Genomic DNA, 26826 nt, shown 5'->3' on the forward strand with positions numbered 1-26826 from the left:
TGAATATCCCTTACCAGTACTTCAAAATCCAATCTTTTGAAATCTGTTGCTTCCCTTAGCTGCTGAGTGGTCAGCTTAATGAAGGTCATCTACATTTTCCCCTCTTTAACATCATAGGCTGACATAAGCCTTGTCTGATTGGTAGGGGTCACTTTCAGGTACTGTGCATAAGTTTGGGCTTTCAACCTCTCATTCCTAACTTTTATCTCTTTGCCTCTCTCTTTGATGTCTTGGTCTTTGTCTGTTGGCATTCTGAAGGAGGATACCTCAACACTATGTTGCCTTTCCAACATTTGAGTGTGTGATGTGGAAGGTTCTAGGATGCCTCCAGATGGAGTGGCCTACCTGCTCCTATCTCTTTCTGTTCTGGTAACCTTGGCTAGCTCTTTTGTATATTCCTACTCAGAGACATGATTCATTCTTTGTCTCTTTGCCTAGATTGTCTCTACATAGTCCTGAGATGTTGTTCTTCCTGAAGGAGTGGCCCCTTCCCTATTTCTCTTGAGGATTTTGTCCTCATTTAGAGGAGTCTGTAAGACTGGTGGGGTACTCATGGTGGCCTCTGGTCTGTCTGTTTTCTTTGATTGTTCTGGTATATATGATTGGTCTGGTGCTTCTAATTCTTCTTGTGCCTATGACTCTTCTTGAACCTATGATTCGCCTAGCACCTGTGATTCTCCTAGCACCTATAGGAAAGAACCCTCATCAAGTTGTTTCTCTATATCAATTAAAGTGTTTTCCACAACAACTTCAGTGCTATGCCTGACTGCTAAAGTGTTTTCCACCCATTCCAGTTGGTTGGCATACTTTTCTATTTCATGGATTTAGTGATGAATGTAGGGAGACATCTTGTTTATTTGTCTTTTGTTGATCCGAATTGGATCCTAGAACACTCTCTAAGTTTTCATGAACTCCGTAAAATTCATGCCAAAGTTTCAAAGCCTTATAAAGATCAAGCTTATCATAGATATCCTCATAAAAATTGCAATTTGTGATCAATGTGGAATGTCGGCCCATGGTAACATGCACTATCACGAATTAGCAGAACATGAGGTCATTTCAAGAAACGAGGGCAGTTTCTGATATGTGATTAGCAACAAGTTGCTAATCGCATATCGCAGGGCAAACCCCTAAAAGAAGGAAAAGCCTCGAGCACCCAGACCCGAAAAATCATGAAATGCAACAGATATCATGTCGATTCCACCAGAAGCAGGGCCCACAAAAACTGACAAAATATCGGAAGGGTTTCGAGCAATAAGAGGTTTCAACCGAGTCCCGCCAGATGCCACACAATGGGTGCCACACATCTGGCAGAAGAGAGATAAAACTGCTCACACTGGACGGGTAAATATCATGTTACTTACCCTCCCGATATGGACAGAGACTGTAGGATCTAGAGGCTCCAGATCGACGGTGAAAATGCATTCCAATGGATGATCGGACCTGACGAGGTAAACAGACAGAATTATATAGGATTTGAAGTCCAACGTGGATGATGCGTTGGCAAAAGGACGTGTTTCGTGGGCATTCTTGGATTTAACAAAATAAATGGTTGTTTTGAAAATGTCCAAGAGAACTGACACTCAGTTTGTTATGAAACAAGTGGCCACCTCCCTATGAGGCGTTATACAGTGATGATGAAGTAGAATGGAGGAATTCAAATGGACAAAGGCAGGGGAACCAGAAAGTTGGGAAGCGGAAACGAACAGTCAGAAATTAGATTGGCTTTAAAGCCACGAACTGACAGAGAGAAATACAAGTAAGTTAGAAGTGGAAAGCTAAGAGCAGAGAATAGACAGAAGAAGCCGAGCTGACTTGCAGGAGCAAAGGAAGCATCGAGTCAGAGACAGAGACCGAGAGAGTCAGAGAGTCTGTGTACTCTAGAAAAGGCTTGAGAGGTTCAAGCAAACTCCTCTGTAAATGCATGTCATGTCCTGAGTCTCAGATTGGACTCATACCATTGTGACCCATAGGAGGTCGTGAATCAGTAAAGAGAGTTTGTGTACTCCAAAGACTTGGGGAATCCAAGTACATTCTTGTTGATTTCTATCTGTTGAGTGAGACTCAAATTGAGCTCACTGTTGTAAAAAATCTTCTTTGAAAACATGATAGAGAGGCCACCACTGAAGGCTGTACCAGGAGATGTAGCCTAGGAGTATTGGGTGAACTCCTTATTAAACTTGATGTGTTTATATGTTTTTCCTATTGTGTTTTCTCTAACTGCTTCAGTGTCTGTGTATTTCACAATCTTATTGATCTGTTGCATAAGGTAACATAGGCATGTCCATGCACATGAATCTGTAATACCTTATTGTTTGTCTTCAATCAATTTCGGATCAAGTGGTATCAGAGCTCTAGGTTGTTAAGGTTAGACAAGCTTGTGTTGGATTTTGTTGTTGAATTCTAACTAGGACAAAGCTCAAATTAGGAGAAGGAGAATTGGTTGAAGCTAACCCAGAAATTGGAAGAGTCTACCCTAAAAGGAAAATGGCAGAAGAAAGTTCCTTGGAATCAGACTCCGAGTTCATGGATAGTTTCATGACCATGAGAGCCATGGTGGAGGAAATGTATAGAGAATTTAAGAAAGGTAGAGATGAAGATTCATCAAACTCCAAACAAGATAAAGGAGTAGAAGAATCTATCCTCCATCACCATTCTAAAGGAAAAGTGAAAGAAGAAAAGTTGCCCACACCTCCTAATAGCCCTGAAAATAAAAAGAAAACATCTTTGATTAAATTAGATGTTAAATTTGATTTGTCGATATATGATTGAAAGTTGAATGAACAGAAGCTGGATAATTGGATTAGACAGATTGATGTTTATTGCAGGGTGTAGAGCATTGATTTAGACAAAAGTAAGATTCAGCTAGCCAGCCTACGCCTTCAAGGCACTGCCTTGGTATGGTGGGAAGGCAAGACGCAAGCTGACATGAAAAAGCATGGTAAAATTATTTCTGTCTGGAGGGAATTTGTTTCTGCAATTAAAAATAAATTCTATCCACTAGCTTATATGTAGCAAGCCATGATGAGTTGGAAAACTCTTCGCCAAATAAAACGGAAAAGTGTACAAGGTTACACCCAAGAATTTAGAAACAGAGCTTTGATTCTAGGAATTTCTTTAGACTCACCTGAAACTTTGTTGAATTATATAGGTGGTCTACACAGCTATTTAAATCACACCATTCTCATGTTTAATCCCACTAGCATAGATGAGGTATCTATTCAGGCTACACATCTAAAGGCTAGAGGCAAGAATGTGAACCCAGAAGTTGGGGGATCCTAAAACCCACTGCAAGCAAAAACAAGGAAAAGAAAAAGCAGAAATGGAAAGAGAGGAAGACAAATGTTGTACAAAAGACCAAGCCTTCATGCACTCACTGCAAGAAGGATGGACATGATGGTGAACACTACTGGATTCTGCATCCAGAGCTGAGACCCAAGAAGTTCGATGGCAAAAGGAAGAAGACTGCTACAACTATTCAAAAGGATTTGGGGTCAGACTCACGGGATGAAACAACAATCACAACCACTGATATAAAAGGTAAAAATTCTAAAGCATCTAATAGTAATTCTGCACAATCTACTGATAATGAAGAAAATGAGAGGAAAAGATGAGATTTTTCATATTCGAGTTACTTCCAAGCATCAAAAGATTGATACTTTGTTTGATAGTGGCTCACAAGTAAATTTAATTTTTGAAGCAATTCTAAAGAAGTTGGGATTACTAACCACACCTCAAAAGAAGCCATATCCATTAGGTTGGTTATGCGATAAAGCAAAGCTACACGTGACTAGACAATGTAAACTTAAGTTTTCTTTTGGGTCAGCATTTGTAGATGAGGATGAGTTAGATATAATTCCATTGGATATATGTCGAATTTTTTTAGGAAGTCCTTACTTGGAAAGCTATTTTCTACAGAGCTGAAAACATGTATCAACTCGTTAAAGATGGAACCAAATATATTGTAAGAGCTCAAAAACTCAAGAATAATTATACTCTCATAAAATTATGGCAGATGAAAAGAATTGTAAATTCATGCAAACAATTTTTACTGATGGTTGTAAAGGAAAAGAAACTTGATAAAACCAATATATTTGAGGGTTGTAATGCTAAACAGCAAGCTGATTTAGAAAAAGTTGTTTCAGAATATGATATACTATTTCAAGGACCTAAAAGTCTGCCACCCCAAAAGGAAATAGTACATGATATTAATTTGCAGCAAGACGCTCCATTGCCTAACATCAAAATGTACAGGTTGTCCACTTTAGAGAATGCAAAAATCAAGAAGCAGATATAGGAGCTGCTTGAGAAAGGGTTCATAAGACCTAGCACATCACCATGTGGGTCTCCAATTGTCTTGGTGAGAAAGAAAGATGGCTCATGGAGAATGTGCATTGATTACTGAGCACTGAATAAGATAATGATAAAAATTTGTTATCCCCTTCCTCACATAGATGATCTATTAGATCAGTTGAAAGAAGTTGTTTACTTTTCCAAGTTGGACTTGCATAGTGGTTACCATCAGGTCAGAGTTGCAGAGCAAGATGCATGGAAGACTGCTTTCAAAACAAAGTAGGGATTGTATGAGTGGTTAGTTATGCCTTTTGGCTTAACTAATGCTCCTACTACTTTCATGACAGTAATGAATGATGTACTCAGGCCTTTTCTCGATGATTTTTTCAATGTATATTTAGATGACATTCTTATATTTAGTAAAACATGGGAAGAACATTTGAATCATGTTAAGAAGACTCTAGATGTTTTGAAAAAAAGAAAATCTCTATGTTAAGATCTCAAAATGTGAATTTGGCAAAACATCTTTGAATTATTTGGGTCATATTGTAGGGGGTGGTGAATTGAACATAGATCCTTGTAAGGTTGCAGTCATTGTAAACTAGCCTAAACCCAAATTTGCTACAGAAGTTAGAAGCTTCCTAGGAGCAGCACAGTATTGGAGAAAGTTTATTGCTAACTTTTCCTTGATTGTAGCTCCCTTACATGCTTTAACCGGATTGAACAAGGTGTTTCAGTGGGGAGGAAAATAGCAGAAAGCCTTTGACACCTTAAAAGAAAAGATTAGTACAACACCAGTACTAGCACTGCCTGATCTTCAAAGACCATTTAAGATTGAAATAGATGTCAGTGACTATGCCATGGGAGCAGTGTTGATGCAACACGATAAACCCATATGTTATCATTCTGAGACATTTAATTCTATAGTAGTTAATTATCCCACATATGATAAGGAATTGTATGCATTAGTTCAGAGTGTGAAAAAGTGGAAACATTATTTAATGGGAAAAGAGACAGTTATACATACTGATTATCAACCACTTCAATATTTACACTCCCAAACTATGTTGCAGCAATCATGACAATATAGGTGGATGGGTTTTCTACAACAGTTTCATCTTGTCATCAGATATAAAAAGGGCATACACAATAAAGTTGCAAATATGTTGCCCAAACCAATCATAAATGCATCTACTATACTTAAGCACAATTCAGTATTGCATGAAAGCTACATTGAACAGTATGCTCAAGATATAAATTTTAAAGATGTATATGCAGCTTTAGGTCGCAGCAAACAAGTAGAAGAGTTGGATTATCATGTTAAGGACCAACTCTTGTATCATTTTGGAAAGTTATGCATTCCACAAACTGAAAGAGTAAAGATAATTCAAGAAGCACACACTTCTCTAATATCGGGTCACTTTGGTGTAAGTAAAACAATTTCACAACTGCAAAGATTTTGTTATTGGCCAAACATGAATGAGACAGCTTCTAGATATGTAAGAGGGTGTACTATGCATGCTAAAGGCAAGCCCAACAATAGAAAACTAGGCTTGTACACTCCACTACCAATTCCTTCTCATCCTTGGGAAAGTGTTTCCATGGACTTTGTTGGGGGACTGCCTAAATCTAGAAAAGGTCATGACTATTTATATGTTAATGTGGATAGGTTCAGCAAAATGTGTATTTTAATACCTTGTAAAAAACAGATTACAGCTGAACAAATAACAAAGTTTTTCTTTCAGTATGTATGGGTTCATTTTGGATTACCCACTTCCATTGTATCTGATCGATATTCTCGATTTGTTGGGAATTTTTGGTCGAGTTTGTGGGAATTGATGGACACCATACTGAAGAAGAGCACAACCTTTCATCCACAAACAAATGGCCAAATACAAGTGGTCAACATGACAGTGATCCAGTTGCTCAGAGGCTACTGCAGCAAGCATCCCAAGCTTTGGGATGAACACTTATGTTATGTGCAGCATGCTTACCACCGTGCTAAACATTATTCTACACCGAGATATCCTTTTGAGACCTATTTTGGTTTCACATCAAGGTCTCCCTTGGATTTTGTCTTTGGTAAAGACATAGCAATTGATGGACACAGTGATCTGGACAAGGTAACCAAGTTCATTGAACAAATCCAAGAGATTCACTAGGCAGTACATGAATAGCTGGAAAAGAGCCAAGCCAAGTATAAGGCAAGGCATGACAAGCATAGGATTGAGCATAGCTTCCAAGTTGCTGATCAAGTCTGGATGTATATCAGCAAAGACAGAATGTAAGGTGAAGGTAAGAAGTTGAAGCCAATAAGGTATGGACCATTCAAGATACTTGAGAAAATTGGTGAGAATGCTTTTCGCCTTGATTTGCCAGCTTACATGCACATCTATTCGGTAGTTAATGTAGAAAGCGTGAGACTATTTGAACCTTCATTGATTGAAGATCCCGAAGAGTAGAGTCAGTTGCCTTATATTGATGATCTGTTACCTGAATATCTCAATGAATTGCAGGAAGATACACTTCTCAACAGGAAGGTGAGAACTACGTGCAGAGGGGATGTTGAGTACCTCAGGATTAGGCTCAAAGGTTCAAAACCAAGCAGTGAGAAATGGATAGAAATTGGTCAAGCGAGGAATTTTTACCCTCACTTGATTGACGCTTAAAAACCAACTTTTGGTGGTCCAAAAGCTTTTTCAATGGGAAGGCTGTGATCTGAATTGGATCCTAGAACGCCCTCTAAGTTTTCATGAACTCCATAAAATTCATGCCAAAGTTTCAAAGCCTTATAAAGATCAAGTTTATCAGAGATATCCTAGTAATAGTTGCAATTTGTGATTAGCACAGAGCAACGAGGACCCTCAGTCAAGCACGCAGACCGTCGGCCCATGGTAACGTGCACTGTCACGAATTAGCAGAATGAGAGGTCATTTCAAGAAATAGGGTCAGTTTCTGATATGACAATTCGCTAATCACATATCACAGGGAAAATACCTCAAAGAAGGAAAAGCCCTAAGCACTCCGACCCAAAAAATATGAAATACAACGGATATCATGTTGATTCCATCAGAAGCAGGGCCCACAAAAATTGGCAAAATATCAGAAGGGTTTCTAGCGATAAGCGGTTTCAACTGAGTCTCGCCCGATGCCACAAAATGGGTGCCATGCGTCCAATAGAAGAGAGAGAAAACGGCTCACATCGAATGGGTAAACATCATGCTACTTACCTGCCCGATATGAACGGAGGCCGTAGGATATAGAGGCTCCAGATCGACAACAAAAATGCATTATGATGGATGACCGGACCTGACGAGGTAAACAGACAGAGTTGTATAGGATTTGAAGTCTGACATGGAAGATGCATTGGCCGAAGGATGTGTTTTGTGGGCATTCTTGGAGTTAACAAAATAAACAGTCATTTTGAAAACGTCCAAGAGAACTGACACGCAGCTCATTATGAAACAAGTGGCCACATCCCTGTGTGGTGTTATACAATGATGATGATGCAGAACAGAGGAATTCAAATGGACAGAGGCAGGGGAACCAGAAATCCGAAAGCGGAAACGAACAGTCAGAAAGAAGATTGGCTTTAAAGCCATGAACTAACAGAGAGAAAGGCAAATAAGTTAGAAGCGAAAAGCTGAGGGCAAAGAACAGAGGGAAGAAGCCAAGATGACCTGCAAGAGCAAAGGTAGCATCGAGTCAGAGACAAAGACAAAGAGAGTCAGAGAGTCTGTGTACTCCAAAAAAGGCTTGAGAGGTTCAAGCAAACTCCGTTATAAATTCCTGCCATTTATTGAGTCTCAGATTGGACTCATACCATTGTGACCCATAGCAGGTCGAGAATTAGTAAAGAGAGTATGTGTACTCCAGAGACTTGGGGAATCCAAGTACAGTCTTGTTGATTTCTAACTATTGAGTGAGACTCAAATTGAGCTCACTGTTGTAAAACCTCTTCTTTGAAAACATAATAGAGAGACCACCACTAAAGGCTAGACCGGGAGACGTAGCCCAGGATTATTGGGTGAACTCCTTATTAAACTTTTTTTGTTTATATGTTTTTCCTATTTTGTTTTCTCTAATTGCTTCAGTGTCTATGTATTTCGCAATCTTATCAATCCGTTTCATAAAGTAACATAGGAACGTCCATGCACATGCGTCTTTAATACCTTATTGTTTGTCTTCGATCAATTTCAGATCATCTGTTGTAGATGAAATCCAAGGGATCATACCTCCATATGAAGCTCTATTTTAGATTTAGTCTTTGAAGGATTTCATCTGCCTCCTTTCCAGATTTTCAGCTATTACAAATAAAGGGACCTAATTGGTCTTTGATCCTGAGTTGGGCATTCTTTTTGTCTTTGACAAAGTGTACCTCATCTGAATTGATTATCTGCCTGTAGTACTCCAGAGAAAATAACCTCATTGGGAGGTATTTGGGTAGTTTATATAGAGCCAGCTCACAGCCATAAATTCTAATCTCAGTGTGGTTTCGGTACAAGTACCAATCCCCCACTTGAAGGATCCTCCTTATTTCTAAACTATTTCTTGGAGGAGGGCTACCTATTAGCATTGTCACAATGGGATGCATAAATAGGTCTATGAGATATGTATATGAATAGGGGAGTCATATTTGTGGATCAGTGGAGTCCAGAAAATTATTGATCTAGGGTGACCTTTTGTGTCAAGCTTCTGAAGAGTCAATGGGAAATTATCAGCTTGGCAGCATAAAAGGAGGTAATACAAAATAGAGGAATACTTGAAGACTTGCTCATTACTCATCCTAAGGAACTGATCATGCATCCTATCAGCTATAAACTTGGCATAATCATAAATAGCAACAGGGGGCTGTCCTGGAGTGTATATGGACATGAAAGCCAAGATGATCTCATCTATATACTCACTGGTGGTATAACCTAGGACACTGGATATCATTGCCACAATGTCTTGTCCAAATGGGGAAAATATGGTATACACATATGGAGGATGTTCTTTGGGGGTATACTTCTCTTCTACAATGTAGGTTTGGATTGTCTGTGCCAATCTTGCAGGGTTAAGCTTGGGAAATAAGTCCAATAGATCTCCAATGGAGAGGGGAGTCAAGTTTTGGCCAGGTTGAAGTTGCAGCATCTCATTTATTGATTCAGTAGTGATGGTGAAAAATATAGTTTGGTTAGGGGACATCACTGTTGTTTGGCTAAGGATATAGTTTGCATGGCAGTAATGGACAATTTCTGGGAAAATATGAACTTCAGGCAATTTGTACTTGGGTAAATTAGACTCCCAAAAACCAATTTTGTCAGCATGGTTTAAGTATTGGTCTCTCTATTGGTAGTAGAGTTTGAGAGGGGATTCATGGACAGAGGTTTCCTTTATCTGGAAATCCTTATCTGCCAGGGGGAGATGGTCTAAGTCTAGATGGGGAGTGGAAATAGGTCTCACATCCATGGCAATTGGGGCAGCCATTCTCAGTTCTTGTGGATTTGAGAATGGGCGAGGTGGTTTTTAGTTTTTTAGGGCAAAGATGGTTGAGTACAGTGTAAGCTCAAGTTACTTGAGTTCCTTTAATTAATTTTCACTTTAACTAGCAAAATCAGTAACTGGTTCTAAAATTAAGAGGTTTTCTAGCGAATTATGGCTTAAATACATAGAATTAGGGAGAACTAGCTCTAAACAGGTCGGCTGGCAACTATGAATGGTTGAAAAGTTTCTGAGTAGGCTGGAGAGCAAACTGGGTTCTCTGTGGCATATTTAGGGTGCAATTGGATGTAGGTTGACAACTTTGACGTTCACAGGTCTCTGCATGGAGCTTTTCAGTTGAAAAAATGACAAAATAAATGATTTGGGGTTTTTTTGGATTTATGCGCAAAAGTCAATTTTGGCAGGCACAGGTGAACAGTGGTCGTTTGTCGTGTAGCAGGGTGAACAGTGGATTTTTTGGCGCGTAGCAGGCGGGCGGTAAGTGGTTTCCATCAGATCACTTATGGGCACTTGGTGGTATTGGAGGGAGGTCACCTGATTCCATTCATTGAGTGACACGTAGCCTCGGGGGCCCAATGGAAAACAACTCTTTTCGGGTGGGTAATGTTTGGACATCAGGGCCCGACCAAAATGGATGTGGGCCGTCCGATGTGAAGGGGAGTGATCATGTGGTGATCAGGCACTGGAGTTGTATGGAGGGTAGTGGGGGGGCCCAGTGGGTAATTAAGTGCAGGAGTTTTAAGTTAATGAGGGATTAAGGCAGGGTTAAGGCATTAGGGTCATTAGGGGAGGGTTTAATTGGGTTTTAGACTAACTTAATTGTAGATCGATTAGTTAGTGGGTTTGGGTAGAAAATCATAGTTTATATAATTAAACTAGGGTAGGGTTAATTAATATTGGGGGAGTTAAATATATACGGAAAATGAGCTTTTGTTTGGGATTTAATAAATAAATCAGTGATTAATAAAATGAGAGGAAAGGGGCACAATACCCTAAGTATATGATATTTCATGTTTTAATGCTTTTCCGATAATAACATAAAAACTTAGGATATAGTGTTTTTGTGGGTTTTTTATATGAAAATGATTTATGTGGGGGAATAAACACTTTTTCTAGGTAAAAGTAATTTAACCTTAGGAAAATAGTATTATTAGGGAAAATGAATGAACTAAAGGGGGGGGTGGGGAATGAATGTTTATGAGGGGGTTTTAGTACTTATTTCTTATAAGTCATTGATCTGAGGGTCTGGTCCTTCCAAAAGTCAAAGAAATTCTCTGAGCCTCTTTGGCTTAAGTTTTTTAAGTACTTTGTTTGATCTTTATTGTGGGACATTAGTTAAGTGAAACGTGAAATGAATGAGGGAAGTTAATTAATTGACTTTGGTATCCATCTGCATGCTTGAGTGTCCATTCACATTTGGAAATTTTATGATGAGATAAATAAATATTCTTTTGTCTAACCAATCATCATGCTTCTGCAACCTTTCTTCTACTTACCCACCTACTCATCCTACCATTTTCACTTCTCTTTATTAGGGTGCATTTGAGCTAGCAAACACTTATTAAACATTTTTCTTTCTCTTTACAATGGTAAACTAGCTAAATCTAAGATTATTACATCCAAGGGCACAGATTAAACATTGGAGCTCCTTTTATTTATTCTACCTATCTAATTATCTGTAGTTTGGTCAAATTTTTATTCTCTATCTATAAACATGAAATTGAAACACGAAATAGCCGAGTTTAAACATTTTGACTATCATGGATTGTGGCAAATATTACAAACTGCACACAATCATTTATTATGCACAAAAAGTAAATAGTAGTGCCATTTTGACTTGCTCACTTTTATGGTCTTTTTCTTTTCTTGGGGTTCATATTTTTCATGTTTTTTTACCTTTTTATTCTTTTTGTCCTTTGATTTTTCTTTTAGGACATACGCTCTTTAAATTTTTTTATTTTTTTTTGAATATGGAAAACATTTGCAGAAAGAAAATGTATGTACATATTATAGGTTTAATCTTAGTCATTCAAAAATTATGACTCCTATTGGTATAGGAACCTAACAGTGGCTCCACTTGGGGATGGAATTTCCTAGTGAAATGTCAAGAACTTTGTAGACCAATGGCCTTCTGAATTGCTGTGATGTTATCCTACAACTTTTCCTTTTCATATTTCTGCGTTATTTCTATTTATGATAGTACACTTTTGAAGCTTAGGGCCTTCTCTCTAGGCTTCAACTTCAAAAATTGCCATCCAATCCACTCTAGAATTTTGAAAGTGAAGTATGTACAAATGATTAGTGAAATCAGTAACTAGGCTCAATATAGTGTTTGAGCATTTGACCATTAACTAATCCTCCTCCTATTTCCGTGCCATCCATTTCTCTGAGGAAGAAAGCATTATTACCTCTGAAAGCATAAATGATATATGGGCCTTTCCATAGGAAATAAAATTTCCCATGTTTACCTTTATCCTCTCTTCTTGAATCCAATTTTAGAACTTTGTCCCCTAGGTAAAAGTCTACTACCTTAGTCCTTTTATCAAAAGTCTTCTTGATCCTTTCGTGCACAACTAGAGATCTGATGTACACTTCTTCCCTAGTCTGATGTAAATGAATTGTTTGGTTGATTCTTCTTTGGATGTCATTTGGTTCAACCTACAACTCTTGGAGCAACTTCATCACTAGTGTTCCCAAGGAAGATGGAAAAACAACTTCCATTCCATAAACTAATTAATAAGGGCTAGTACCAATGGATTTCTTTATGGTTATCTTGTCTACCCATAAAGCATTTACTAGCTTCTTGTTCCATGTTTTCTTGTTATCTTCTAACAATTTTTTGCTGATATTTACGAGACTTTTGTTTGAGGACTCTGCTAGTCCATTTCCTTGGGGGTAATAAACTGTGGAATGGCCTAGGGTTATATGGTACTTATTATAGAAATCAATCATTCTTCTGGATTTGAAAGCTGCTACATTGTCAGTGTTGATTTTGGCTGGGCACCCAAATCTAGATAGGATGTTGGCCTCAAGGAAGATTATTGTAACAGTGTCAGTGGCATGCCTTGGTGTTATGGCTTCTATCCATTTGGTAAAATAATCTATAGCCGTGAGGATCCATTTGTATTGGGCAGAGGAAGGTAGGTGGATTTCACCAATGAAGCCAAGAACCCATTGTTGAAAAGGTGCTTTAGCAAAGATTGGTTTTAGGGGCAGGGGTAAAAGCTTTTTCTTTCCTTCAAATATCTAACATTTATGACATGAGGTTACAAATTTATTTACATTAGAAAGCAAAGTATTCCAATAGAAAGCAACTCTAAGAATCTTGTCAGCAGTGGTTTGCCAGTAATGATGTCTTCCACAGTCACCTGCATGAAACTCTTATAACACCTTGTCAGATTCTTCTTTCAATAAATAGTTAAGAAGGATACCTTCATGATTCCTCCAAAACAAAGCATTGTCAATTATGAAATTTTTTAAAGATTTCATTTTTTACAATCTTCTTTTGGTCCTGGATAATTCAGGAGGAGATTGTAGATTTTGTAAAACATATATGATGTCAACATACCATGGTGATTCAATAAAGGCCTAGCTGATTGGTGGAGTCGCCATCTCCTCTCCATTATCCACTTTTGCAATAAAATTTATATCTAAGGCCTGACAGTTTTATTTAGCCATGAGCTTGGCTAAACCTTGGCCTTTGATTAACTTTGTTCGTTTGATTTCTAGGTCATATTTTAATATAGTAGCAATCCATTTCCCTCTCTTTCCATCTGGACCATCCTAAGGTAGGATATCCTTGACTACTGAATTGGGGACATAGGCTATTATATGAGAATATAAAATGTAAACTCTAAAATATTTGATAGCTTTGACCAAAGCAAAGTCTTGCTTTTCCATTATGTTATACTTTAAAGCGGCATCTCTCATGGCTTTGCTAAAAAAGGCAATAGGTTGTTCATAAGCCTCATCATTCTTTTGCAGTGTAGCAATTGTATGTTCTGAGGCAAAGGAAAATAAAATGAAGTCCCTCTCAAATTTTGGACTGATCAAAACCGGTGTTTTAGTTAAGGCTACCTTAATGTCTTCAAAGGATTTCTTAGCCTCAACTGTCCATTTTATGGTTGAATCTTTTTTCAACATATTGTTTAATGACATAATTAATTCTGCTAAGTTAGAAATAAATCTCCTAAGAAAGTTGATTTTCCCTAAAAAGGCTTGTAATTCCCTAATGCTCCTAGGATGTTGTATCTGTAAGATGGCTTCAATTCTTGCAGGATCTATTCAGATACCATCTTTAGAGATTATATGGCCTAATAAATTTCCCTCTTCTAACCCAAATAAAGATTTTTTAGGATTCAAATAAATTCCATACTTCCTACATTTGATGAAAACCTACCTTAGATGATTTAAGTGTTGTTTATCAGATTTTGAGAATACAGTGATGTCATCTAAGTATATTACTAGGAAGTCATGAATTTCCTTAGCGAAAGCTATATCCATGGCTCTTTGGAAAGTGGCCCCTGCATTCCTTAATCCAAAAGGAATCTTCACATACATGAATGTGCCCGAAGGAGTAGTAAACGTAGTTTTAGCCTGGTCATCTGGGTGAACTAAAATCTGATTGTAACCAGAAAACCCATCCAATAATGAGATTCTGGTTGACCCTACCACCCTTTGTAATATATGATCCATTTTAGGTAGAGGGTAATTATCTTTGAGTGAAACTTTATTAAGGTTCCTGAGATCAACACAAACTCTGATCTCACCAGTTTTCTTCCTTGTTGGCACCAAATTTGACACCCAATCAGAGAATCTAATTGGTGCTATTATCTTGGCCTCATACATCCTACGAATTTCCTTTTCAATAGAAGGCAATAGGATGGGATTGATCCTCCTAAGCTTCTTATTGAAAGGTTTCTGGTTTTCTTTTATGGGGATAGTGTGTTGTATGATGCTGGTGTCATAGGATTTGAGGTCCTCATAACTCCAAGCAAAGACATCTTGGAATTCCTTGAATAGTTCAATGTATTTTACTTTTTTGGTAGGAGGTAAGGACTTTGAAAGTTTGATCAGTTTGGGATTTTCCTTAGTGCCTATATTACACTCCTCTATATCAGATTTTAAGGGTTCCATCTTTTGTTTTCTAGGGACATCATTTGAATCAAACAAGTCTTCCAAAGGGGTTAATCCTTTGGGCAAAAAGTTGTCTTTGAGATTAATGATTTCAGAGTCTTCGTTAATTATCTCATCAATTTCAACTTGCTTTAGGTTTTGTACATCTAATTTTGTAAATTTAGTGGGATGGAATCTATCTATCTCTTCATCTTCTATCTCATTAATTTCTATTTCATCTTTGAAATCAAGATCTAATGTTATGTCAGTATCTATATTGCTATTCACAAATTCCTCCTCTAAGGTTAAAACATTGTTTATCTATTGGTCATTAGCAAATACTTGCCAATTTTTCAAGTTATCTGGGATAGCAGGTCTATGCATGACCTCAGAAGTGTATTGATGGTTAGGTTGAAATGGTAACTTACAAGCACTGGAAAACATTGCTAAACTATGAGCCTACATATTATGCTTCCTAGGAATTACAATAACTTTAGTTTCTAGGAAAGTGTTTAGTATTTCTATAATAGTTCCTTTGTAATAACTTAATCATATACAGCTTTAATCTGATTTATCACTAATTTAGAGTCTCCCATAATAGAAACTCTTATAGCTCCTAACTTTCTAACTAATTTAAGACCTAAAATAAGTGCTTCATACTCAGCCATGTTTTTAGTGCATTTGAAATTCAGTTTGTAAGCATGGCCCTCTGAGTGATCATTCTCCATATTATATATCCACACTCCTGCTCCTGCTCCTAACTTATTCACTGATCCATCAAATTCAAGGTGCCATAATATCTCATGTTCATAATTTTCACTGTTAGGGGGAAGAAAATTTCCCTTGTTTGAGGTGTTTTGATCATCTTGTTTATTGGAAATATATTGAGTTTGGACAGTTTTTTTTTAGTTGTAACTGCAATTTCTTTTGGTTCTGAAATAATACTGTTTGAAGTGGTTTTTTTATGTTTGTTCAACATTATACAAAATAAAAGAATCAATGTCTGAATGTAGGGAGTAGATAGAGAAGTTTTGAGGCCTATCCCGGCTACTCACCACATATTTCATTAGGATCTCTCTGTATAGCTTTTTAGGTTGTCCAAAGACTAAGATTGTGGCATATGATATGTCAAGTTACAAAGATCCTTGGAGTTTAGCCCCCCATGATCTAGACAATAGCATGACATATTTAGGTGGGATGTCAGCCACGACTATATCCATGAGAATAGTCTTAGCAGGATATTGTACTAAGGAAACACACAGGTCTTTGATTAAGCCTAGACACTTTACTTGACTTGAATCAAATGAAAATAAGTCCTTGTAAGGTCTAGTAAAGTCTAGGTTTAATTTTTCCATAACTGATTTAGGCATTAAATTGTGTGAAGCTCCTAAATATAACATTGCATTGTGTAAGATTTTATCATGAATGCTAAAGCTAATATAAAAGGGTGTTATCCATCCTTCTAATGGTTTTCCATTAACATCAGGACCAAATATAAGCTCAGGCTGATCATCAAACAAGTTGACAGAGTCTTCATTCTCAACAAAGTTTAAGGTTTTGCTTATTTGAGACTTATAGGTTTCATTTTTAATCAGCTTTGTTAAGGGAACTAAATTTTTTAGTTTAGCCACCTCTGCTCCCAAATTGAAAGGCAAAGGAGCTTTATCTGTTTGAGTGCTTGGGATTTTTATAGCAATAATTGGAGTAGGTTGCTCTTCTTTTTCTGCATTTGAAGTCTTTTTCTGTGGATTTTCTAATATGGTGTCTGGAGATTTATCCACTATCGCCTTGGAGGGGATTGAAGTGGATGGTTGATCATTAGGGGGTTGGTCATGGGTTATATCTACAATGATGGGACCAAGAGTCTGAATTGGTCTAAGGATAATTTGAAGAGTTTTAGTAACTGGAGCCGCTTTGATTTTCTTGGCTTGATTTGGCACTATTTTCTTGGCCTAGTCAGCAGTATCAGAATTCTTTTTACTCCTCAAGTTGTATAGTTTAGGTACCCAAAAAATGGAAGAATCATACCCTTGCTTATAATAAAATGATTCTCCAGATTGGGTCTGCAATTGCTGCAACATATGCAGTTCCTGCTCATCTTGGGTCAAAACGACAGTTTCCTCATCATCTAATCCCATCAAGTTTATGTGTGTATCTTGTTCAAGTTCATTTGGATCAGATGTTTTAGCATAGTTTTCTTGAAAGGGAGGCCTAATATTCTGATAAGGTCCATTCCTTCTAGTATTTTGATTTTGATTCTTTCTAAATTTTGGATTTCTCACTGGAGGTGCTTGTTGATTATCCAATTGAGGCTTCCTCTCAATGTTCTCTATCCTGTCCATCAGTTTTTCCATACCCTTGGTTAGAACATCTATTTTAAGGTCATAGGGTGAGGCTTAATCTTTCATGGGTCCTCTTCTTTCATTCCTAACCCTAGCTCTTTTTGCTAGCAAGTTAGCTTCTACACTAACTGCTACACTTTTCATGTCTTCTAAAGTTGGAGGATTTCTCTCTCTAAGTTGGAAGGCCATATCAGTATCAAACCCATTAGAAAACTTTATCAGAGCTAAGCCAGGTGGGGGTCTAAGATTGACTGGTATTGCATTCTATATATTGTTAAATCTGGTACAGTAATCCTGGACTGTTTCATTTGGTCCTCTCATGATGTTTTCATATTCTGAAAGGATCTTCAAAGGGTTCTTTTTCTTTTCCCATCTATTTAAAAATTGCTAATAAAATATTTCTAAAGTATCTATGCTATTTGTAGGTAAAGCTATAAACCATGTTCTTCCATCACCAGCTAGAGTCTGAGAAAAAAGTCTCATTTGAACATCTCCAATATAAATTTCATGTAATTCAAAGTAGTTTGTCATTTTGTTTACATGATGTTGTGTTGTATAAGGTCCTATGCCATCAAATTGGAGAATTTTATTTTGGTAATCTTGTGGCATGGGACGAAGTGGGGCAGGTAACACAAGAGGAGCATACCTATTTTCCATGGCTCTAAGTTGGTCAGGGCTAAGAAGTGGGGTTGGGGTACCAGGAGATGATATAGTAGTTGATGGAGAACTAGGAGTAATAGGTGATTGATGTGTAATGATAGGTTGGTAGGTAAGTGAGGATATAAATGGAGGTAAGCAGTGAACTTTAGAGGTGGAAGGGAATAATGGTGAACTAAGGGGAGTTGACACTGGTTCAGAAAGCTCAGGGATCTTAGCAGTAGTGAGTGATGACTAAGGGGAATTTAGAATATACTCATCATTTGATTGATTTTCCTTTTGGACTTCAAGGTCTGCAATAAACTCTGGATCTAGAACTATGTCATCAAGTGCACTTTCAAACCTGGTTCTGAATAGGGAAAGGTCAAATGACTCACCAAGTGGGAGGTCTTCTAAAACAATCACTCATTAGGGCATGAATCTGCTTTGATTGAAGGTGTTGGACTTACTGAACTTTTTTTCTTTTGGATCTTCTTGAAAGCAGGTTGGGATTATCCACTACTGGGCAAGATTTGGATATGGATTGGTCCTAGTATAGTGAGTTCTCCTTGAAGCCAAAGTTTCGAGCTTTTATAATTACTTTCTTTTTATGAAATTTGGTAAATAAATTCTAATAAACCCTTCAAGAGGCTTGAAATAAATATTTGATTTTTTCTCAAAGGTTTATTAAGGTTGAGGATTTGAGGCCCTAGTATGGTCGCCACTATGTTATCACTCAAAAGTTTTCCCTAGAAGTTATCAAAAGAAGGAATCGTCCAAGGTAACCACAAACCAATCTCTTAGGCTTAGGTTTTAGCCAACCTAAGTCTAGAGAGGGCTCTCTCTTTATAATTTAACTTTGTTTTATGAGATTTTTGGCTAGTTCTTAGTGTACATGGGATTTTGATTTTAGACTGAAGGTTGCATGGTGGAATTCTTAGAGCAAATGGATAGAGCTAGGTCTTCAAGCCATTAGGCTATGGAGTCAATCAATGGATAGCATAACTAGACCAGATCATTAAAGAGAATGTTTACAAGGCAGGCTAGCCAAGTAAAAGGCAAATCTTCAGGTCTAATGGATGAAATGATTCTAACCAGGGTGAAAGGGCAATGAAGAATCCTTGGACTGGGATCAGAATGGAGAACAGAGGGTGATAATGAACAAAGGAAAATTAAGAATCCTTTGTTATAGATTAGGGGAGAATCCACGGAAGCTAAGGAATAGTTAAGAATTCCCTAACTAAGATAGTTTAGCAGAAAACATTTAGAATGTAAACAGTCAAGATAGAGTGCATTTAAGCAATTTTTGAAATATCATTCCTTGTTATACATTTAGATTTCAGAGAAACAAATAAGATTATGAAGAAACATAAGAAAAAACAACAATAAACATGAGAGAATACTTATTTGTATTTTGCTTTACACAAGAATCCTGTAAAATATCTGATCTTTATTCCTTGATCCAGTAAGCTAATCTAGTCAGAATTTTATTTGAGAGAAAAATTCTATAGAAATGCCATGGAATCCACCCTACATACTTTGAAATGTGAATTATTTACACAAAAAATAATTACAAAATATCTCATAACAATTTGAGATTTAATCTAGGAAATAAAATATCTTCATGCATGAAGATAGAGACAGATGTGAAACTGCTTCTTGTTGTCCCTTTTATTGTCGTGTCCCTGGTTGTTTTTGTTGCGTTTTAAGCCCTTTAAGCTGGATGATGGTTGTGGTATTTCCATGCTGGAGTCTTCTTTACTTTTTATCTTTAACTGATACTCTTTGACCCTGCTTATCTGTCTTTCACCTGTTTCACCTGCCTGCCTTCAGATTTACTGTGGTAACTTTCTGTTGTAAAACCTTTCGAAAGTAAATCTGTCATTTTTTCCCACCATTCTACTTCAAGCAATCTCACCTTTAACATTCTCCTGTAAATTTCGTCTGCCTCTGTGTACTTTGCAAAATTGGGCTTGGTGAGAAACGGATGTTTCACCTCATGTTCTAAGAAAAAGAGGTTCTCTAATTTATCATACAATAATTTTCCAGTAGGCAAAGCTTTAATGCCTGAAGTGTTGGCTTGTTCCTTGGCCAGCCTTCTTAGTCTATCACTATAGTCCAATTGGGTAAGGAGTTTATCATTTATGACCATTGGACTGGGAAGGCCTTTGTCCCTCAAAATTTGAAGTTTGGCCATAAACCTGTCAATGGCCACCTACATGTTGTGGCACTTTTCTTCCAAGTTGAGCATAAAGTTTCTTTTGGAAATAACCTTTTTAATCTCTAGGATGGCTTCAACCCTATCCTCTACACCAGCTCATGGAGCTCATACATGTTCTTGCTGTTTAGAAGGTGGATGAGTCAATTTTCATCCTTATGTTGGTCTCCTAACTCTTCCCTTACCTTCTGGATAGCCTCAGTGGCTACCTTCACCAATTCAATTTGCTCAAATATAACTTGAATTGATGGCAAAATATCATTGACAGAGTCAATGATATTGGCTCGGAGCATTTCTTTAGTCTATCCCAGTGGCTTTGATTTTTTCACCCATCCTTAAGGCTTTCTGTGTTTCCTCTCTTTGCTGACTTTGGGCAAGTTTACAATCAGTTTCTAAACTTGCCACTTTTTCCTTTAACCTTTTGAGCTCTGTAGCTTGGATGGACATTTCCTCCATAGCTTTTACCAGTTCTACTATTTTTTCAGTTGAACTGCCTACTGCTGTAGTGGATTTAGTTGTAATTGGTAGTGTTGTGGCAAGTGGGGTTGTTGGTGCCAATGATGCTACCAATGTGGAAGGAACTACTGTTGTCATTGTGGGAATGGTAGTTGTGGAAGTTTTTGCCAGGTCACTTTGCTTGGACTAAATCAAAATTTCCAACTCCTTTTCTGTTTCTTTAAGCTGATCATTGAGCTTTAGGACTAGGTCCATAAGCTCTTCATGTCCTTTTTGTGCTTCTAGGACTTCCATGGTTTGAGGGTGATGCAGTTGAGGAATTTTGAGCTGTTTCTTTAGTGCAACAATGTCATCATTCTTCTTTTTGATCAGCTGCTCTGTTGCTTTCACATCCTTGGGATCATGTCCCAATCATATCACTAAGTCCTCTAAGGACTTGATTCTTGTGTCTTTGGCCTGTGAAGAGGCCTTCTCCAACTAAAACTGAGATGACATATTATTTAGAGAGTTCTGCAATTGGTGAGTTGCAATGGCTTTCCCTGTCAATGTAGAATAAATCATCTCACCAGTTTGCTTATGTAGCTCAATTTGGTCAATGGGATGAATATCCCTTGCCAGTACCTCAAAATCCACTCTTTTGAAATTTGTTTTTGCCCTTGGCTGCTGAGTGGTCGGCTTAATGAAGGTCATCTACCTTTCCCCTCTTTAACATCATAGGCTGACATAAGCCTTATCTGATTGGTAGGGGTCATTTTTAGGTATTGTGCATAAGTTTGGGCTTTCAACCTCTCATTACTAGCTTTTATCTCTTTGTATCTCTCTTTGATGTATTGGTCTTTGTATGTTGGCATTATGAAAGAGAATACCTTAACACTCTGTTGCCTTTCCAACATCTGAGTGTGTGACGTGGAAGGTTCTAGGATGCCTCCAGATGGAGTGGCCTGCCTTCTTTTATATCTTTCTGTGCTGGTAACCACAGTTGTCTCTTCTGTATATTCCCGCTCAGAGATGAGATTCATTCTTTGTCTTTTTGCCTGGCTTGTCTCTACATATGCTTGAGATGTTGTTCTTCCTGAAGGAGTGGCCCCTTCCCTATTTCTCTTGAGGTTTTTCTCCTCATTTAGGGGAGTCTATAAAACTAGGGGGTTACTCATGGTGGCCTTTGGTCTATCTATTTTCTCTGATTGTTCTAGTATATTTGATTGGTCTGGTGCTTCTAATTCTTCTTGTGCCTGTGACTCTTCTTGAACTTGTGATTCTCCTGGCACCTGTAGGAAGGAACCCTCATCAAGTTGTTTCTCTAGATCAATTAAAGTGTTTTCCACGGCAACTTCAGTGCTATCCCTGTCTTCTAAATTGTTTTCCACCCATTCCAGTTGGTTGGCATACTTTTCTATTTCAGGGATACGGTGATGAATGTAGGGAGACATCTTGTTTTTCTATCTTCTGTTGCAGATGAAATCCAAGGGATCATACCTCCATATGAAGCTCTGTTTTATATTTACTCTTTGAAGTATTTCATCTGCCTCCTTTCCAGCTTCTCGGCTATTACAAATAAAGGAATCTAATTGGTCTTTGATCCTAAGCTAGGCCTTATTTTTGGCTTTGACAAAGTGTACCTCATCTGAATTGATTATCTGCCTGTAGTACTCTAGAGAAAATAACGTCATTGGGAGATATTTGGGTAGTTTATATGGGGCCAGCTCACAGCCATAAATTCTAATCCTAGTGTGGTTTTGGTACAAGTACCAATCCCCCACTTTGGATTGTTTTGAGAGTTACAGGATCCTCCTTATATCTGAATTGATTCTTGGAGGAGGGCTGCCTATCAGCATTGTCACAATGGGATTCACAAATAGGTCTATGAAGTTTGTATATGAATATGGGGAGTCATATTTGTGGATCAGTGGAGTCCAGAAAATTACTGATCTATGGTGGCCTTTTGTGTCAAGCTTCTGAAGAGTAAATGGGAACTTATCAGCTTGGTAGTATAAAAAGAGGTGATACAAAATAGAGGAATACTTGAAGACTCACTCATTACTCATCCTAAGGAACTGGCCATGCATCCTATCAGCTATAAACTTGGCATAATCATAAATAACAACAGGGCGCTCTCCTGGAGTGTATATGGACATGAAAGCCAAGATGATCTCATCTATATACTCATTGGTGGTATAACCTAGGACAATGGATATCATTGCCACAATGTCTTGTCCAAATGGGGAGAATATGGTATACACATATGGAGGAGGTTCTTTGGGGGTATACTTCTCTTCTACAATGTAGGTTTGGATTATTTGGGCCAATCTTATAGGGCTAAGCTTGGGAAATAAGTCAAATAGATATCTAATGGAGAGGGGAGTCAAGTTTTGGCTAGTTTGAAGTTGCAACATCTCATTTATTGATGTAGCACTGATGGTGAAAAGTATAGTATGGTTAGGGGACATCACTGCTCTTGGGCTGGGGATATAGTTTGCATGGCAGTAATGGACAATTTCTGTGAAAATGTGAACTTCAGGGAATTGGTATTTGGGAAAATTGGACTTCCAAAAACCAATTTTGTCATCATGATTTAAGTATCAGTCTCTGTATCAGCAGTAGAGTTTGAGAGGAGATTCATGGACAGAGGTGTCCTTTATCTGGAAATCCTTGTCTGCCAGGGGGAGATGGTCTAGGTCTAGATGGGGTGCGGAAATAGGTCTCACATCCATGGCAATTGGGGTAGCTAGTCTCAGTTCTTGTGGATTTGAGAATGGGGGAGGTGGTTTTTAGTTTTTTAGGGAAAGGGTGGTTGAGTACAGTGTAAGCTCAGGTTACTTGAGTTTCTTTAATTAATTTTCACTTTAACTAACAAACTGAGTAACTAGTTCTGAAATTGAGAGGTTTTCCAGTGAATTATGGCTTAAATACCTAGAATTAGTGAGAAATAGCTATGAACGGGTTGGCTAGCAACTGTGAACGGTTGAAAGGGTTCTAAGTAGGCTGGAGAGTAAACTGGGTGCTCTGTGGTGTCTTTAGAGTGAAATTAGATGTAGGTTGACAACTTTGACATTCGCAGGTGTGTGCATGGAGCTTTCAGTTGAAAAAATGATAAAACAAATGATTTGGGGCTATTTTGGATTTATGCACAAAAGTCAATTTTGGTGGGAATGGGTGAACAGTGGTCATTTGTCGTGTAGCGGGGTGAATAATGGATTTTTTAGCGCGTAGCGGGGGGGCGTTAAGTGGTTTCCATCACACGAATTTTGGGTGCTCAGTGGTATTGGAGGGAGGCCGCCCGATTCCATTCATTAAATGACACATAGCCTCGGGGGCCCAACGAAAAAAAACTCCTTTTGGGCAGGTAATGTTTGGACATCGGGGCCCGCCCGAAATGGATGTGGGTTGTCCGATGTGAAGGGGAGCAATCATGCGGTGATCGGGAAGTGGAGTTGCACAAAGGGTAGTGGTGGGGCTTGGCAGGTAATTAAGTGTGGCAATTTTAAGTTAATGAGGGATTAAGGTGGGGTTGAAGCGTCAGGGTCATTAGGGGACGGTTTAATTGGGTTTTAGACTAACTTAATCACAGATCGATTAGTTGGTGGGTTTGGGTAGAAATCATAGTTTATATAATTAAACTAGGGTAGGGTTAATTAATATTGTGGGAGTTAAATATATACAGGAAATGGGTTTTTGTTTCGGATTTAATAAATAAATCAGTAATTAATAAAATGAGCAGAAAGGGGCACAATACCCTAAGTATATGATATTTCATGTTTTAATGCTTTTCTGATAATAACATAAAAACTTAGGATATAGTGTTTTTGTGGGTTTTTGATACGAAAATGATTTGTGTGGGGGAATAAACACTTTTTCTAAGTAAAAGTAATTTAACCTTAGGAAAAGAGTATTATTAGGGAAAATGAATGAACTGAAGAGGGGGGGGGGATGAATTTTTATGAGGGGGTTTTAGTACTTATTGCCTATAAGTCATTGAGCTGAGGGTCTGGTCCCTCCAAAAGTCAAAGAAATGCTCTGAGCCTCTTTGACTTAGAGTTTTTGAGTACTTTGATATTTATTGTAGGAAATTAGTTAGGTGAAAGGTGAACTGAATGAGGGAAGTTAATTAATTGACTTTGATATCCATCTGCATGCTTGAGTGTCCATTCACATTTGGAACTTTTATGATGAGAATAATAAATATGCTTTTCTCTAACCAATCATCATGCTTCTGCAACCTTTCTTCTACTTACCCACCTACTCATCCTACAATTTTCACTTCTCTTTACTAGGGTTCATTTGAGCTAGCAAACACTTATCAAACATTTTTATTTCTCTTTACAATGGTAAACTAGCTAAATCTTACCTTATTACATCCAAGGGCTCAGATTAAATAGTTGAGCTCCTTCTATTTACTCTGCCTATCTAATTATCTGCCAAGATTAAACAGTTTTGTCAGATTTTTATTCTCTATCTATAAACATGAAATTGAAACATGAAATAGGCAAGTTTAAACATTTTTTACTATCATGGATTGTGGCAAATATTACAAACTGCACACAATCATTTATTATGCACAAAAACTAAATAGTAGTGGCATTTTGACTTGCTCACTTTCATGGTCTTTTTCTTTCTTGGGGTTCATATTTTTCATCTTTTTTGACCTTTTTATTTTTTTTTTCCTTTGATTATTATTTTAGGATATACCCTCTTTACTTTTTTAATTTTTTTTTTGAATATGGAAAACATTTGCAGAAAGCAAATGTATGTACATATTACAGGTTTAATCTCAGTCATTCAAAAATTATGACTCCTATTGGTATATGAACCTAACATTGTAGATTGATAGGTGAATTTATGTTACCATCAACAAATGTTTTACCTCACACATACTGAGATTTACATTCCATTATGAAAGATATCAGACTGGAGTATTAAGCTATTCATGTGTGTCCTAATAATCATATTTTGTATTATGGAGAACATGTGTCAAAAGAAGAATGTTTGGAATGTCAAATCAGTATATATCAAACCAATCAAGTAACAAAAAGGGTACCTCGTAAGGTTCTTTTTTATGTTCCCATAATTCCATATTTGTGGCGATTTTTCAAGTGCAAAAGTATAACACAGATTATGGATTACCATGCAAAGAACAAAAGTAAAGATGGTGATCTTTAAATTCTTGCAAATGGAACTACAGTTAAGAAGATAGAGGACATGTGGCCACATTTTAAAGTTGAACCTTGTAATCTTAAGCATTCATTGGCAGCTGACGATGTTAATCCATTTGGAGAGATACGCTCTACTTAGTTAGTGTGGCATGTTTTTGTTCTCAACAATAACATTCTTACATCGATGTCAATAAAAAGGGAGCACATAATGTTGGCAATGATTGTTCCAAGTATTTATTTAGAATATTCTTTTTTAACATGGTAACATCTCATTTGTTTTGTAATTATGTAATTATGTCTTACATAATTTTTTGTTTAGTAATATATGTTCAATTATGTCTTATAATTATGTTTGATATTTTTTATTTACTCATATATGTAATATTTATGTACTATATGTTCAATCAATTAGGTAAGTACCAAGTCAAAGATATGAATGTATATATTTATCCTCTTATCGACAAGTTAATAGAGTCATGGAAGGGCATCATTATGTATGATATCTCTAGACTAGTAGGTGCACAAAGGGAATTTCAATTCCATGAAATGTTTGTATGGAAAATTCACGATGCCCCAGGGCTAACAAATTTCTACAGTATGTTATAACTTTACACTTCACTTTAATAGTTTTTAGTTTTATGAAGCTTATATCATGCATGTTTCTTAAATAATCCCTTAATTATACATAATAATTCAAATAATTGATATAAAATTTAATCCATCTCTTGAAAGTCTTCAAACAAAGGATAAATTTGCATGTCTACTTTGTGGTCTTGTTGACAGTGCTGGAACTACGAACATTCAAGGGGGGTATCCCTGATATGTGGTCCCAATTAGACCTCACACCATTTTGGATAAGAACCCCATCTGGAATATGGCTTGAATTTCGTCTACTTAAATATATTCCTTCGAAAAGCAAGTTAGTGTGACTGGTGAATGTTCAGTTGTAGGTGCATCAAGGTTCTTCTACTGTATAGGGTGTTAGCGCTTCAAATTTCACCTCAGGCTGAGAAAGGAAAACTCCAAGGCAACATCAAACCACTTAGCCTCGTAGCTAGCCCTACGGGGCAGGAGAGGGCTCTCTCCAGTATATCTTGGCAAAGATCTTCAAAGGGCGGAGATAACCAATAAG

General features: G+C 37.4%; 1 pseudogene; it reads left to right on the plus strand.

Moving 5' to 3' along the window:
• The first annotated feature begins 1191 nt into the window (after positions 1-1191).
• LOC149142086 (14-3-3-like protein GF14-C pseudogene) overlaps positions 1192-26826 on the plus strand; it is a 113955-nt pseudogene continuing 88320 nt past the window's right edge.

Source organism: Pinus tabuliformis, chromosome X, assembly GCF_031772625.1.
Source record: "Pinus tabuliformis cultivar Carrire ecotype Pingquan chromosome X, CPIR1, whole genome shotgun sequence".
Classification (NCBI taxonomy): domain Eukaryota; kingdom Viridiplantae; phylum Streptophyta; class Pinopsida; order Pinales; family Pinaceae; genus Pinus; species Pinus tabuliformis.